General features: G+C 43.4%; 1 non-coding gene across 1 annotated transcript; it reads right to left on the bottom strand.

The window, feature by feature from the left end:
• Positions 1–170: 170 nt before the first annotated feature.
• LOC120870641 lies at positions 171–277 on the bottom strand. Its single transcript, XR_005722841.1, has one exon. It is a non-coding gene; the product is annotated as a U6 spliceosomal RNA (small nuclear RNA).
• Between the last annotated feature and the right edge of the window lie 927 nt (positions 278–1,204).

The following is a 1,204-nucleotide window of genomic DNA, read 5'->3' as shown; positions in this document are numbered from 1 at the left end:
TTCTATTTGCAATTTTTTAAGGAATCTCCACACTGTTCTCCATAGTGGCTGTACTCGTTTGCATTCCCACCAACAGTGTAGGAGGGTTCCCTTCTCTCCACACCCTCTCCAGCATTTATTGCTTGCAGATTTTTGGATCGCAGGCATTCTGACTGGTGTGAAGTGGTACCAAAAATATGGAATGCTTCACGAATTTGCGTGTCATCCTTGCGCAGGGGCCATGCTAATCTTCTCTGTATCGTTCCAATTTTAGTATATGTGCTGCCGAAGCGAGCACGTAAAACAGATTTTCTATCTGCAGGGCAATGAAACCAAAACTTCTGTCACCGTCATTTCTAAAGAAGAAAATAAAATGTATCCCTCCTGGACACACAAAATCATCTCCAGCTTGTAAATCTCCATGTCAGCATTTAATTTCTAACACCTGTCGTTGTTGTTGCTGTTTAGTCACTAAGTCCTGTCCAGTTCTTTTGTGACCCCGTGGACTGTAGCCTGCCAGGCTCCTCTGTCCATGGGATTTCCCAGAGAAGAATACTGGGGTGGGTTGCCATTCCCGTCCCAGGGATTTCCCAACCCAGGAATCAAACCCATGTCTCCTGTACTGCAGGCAGATTCTCTACCACTGAGCCACCTGGGAAGTGCTTCTAACACCTAACCCGTCGTAGAAAGTAAGTGAGACAGGGAATGACTCCCTTTAGACGATGCTTGAAAATGATGATAAAAGGACATGGTCATCCTTTTACTTACCCAATGTGGGGATAGTTTTTCTCAAGACTTAGAATATACAGGACAACGAATAAAATAAGCTTTAGGTGTGTAGCTGTAAGAATTTAGCCCTTTCACCTACATATTGCAACAAGTTGCTCTGGCATTTCTGTACTTATTGGTGTGTTTGTTTAAAATGACTGATTTCTACAACAAGCATAGAGACCCCAGGGCTGTCTTGCTCCGCAGAAGGAAGGATCTTTATGGAAACCTCTGAACTGCCTTCCTTTGCTATCATAACATCTTCAAAGCTCTACCGGAAGGCGCACAGGGTTCAGAGCATTCAGACTTTCCCCTTAACCAGTGAAATTTAAAGAACTTGATGGTCATGTCTTTCAAGAAAAATACAGAAATAGATCTTTAAGAAAACAGGTCAGGCCAACTCAGAAGGGGAAAAAAAAACACACCGTATCCTTGGCAGGAACAGTTAGTTCGTTTG

Source organism: Oryx dammah, unplaced genomic scaffold (genome assembly GCF_014754425.2).
Source record: "Oryx dammah isolate SB20612 unplaced genomic scaffold, SCBI_Odam_1.1 HiC_scaffold_11, whole genome shotgun sequence".
NCBI classification, from domain to species: Eukaryota; Metazoa; Chordata; class Mammalia; order Artiodactyla; family Bovidae; genus Oryx; species Oryx dammah.
This window is presented reverse-complemented; position numbering and strand designations above follow the sequence as displayed.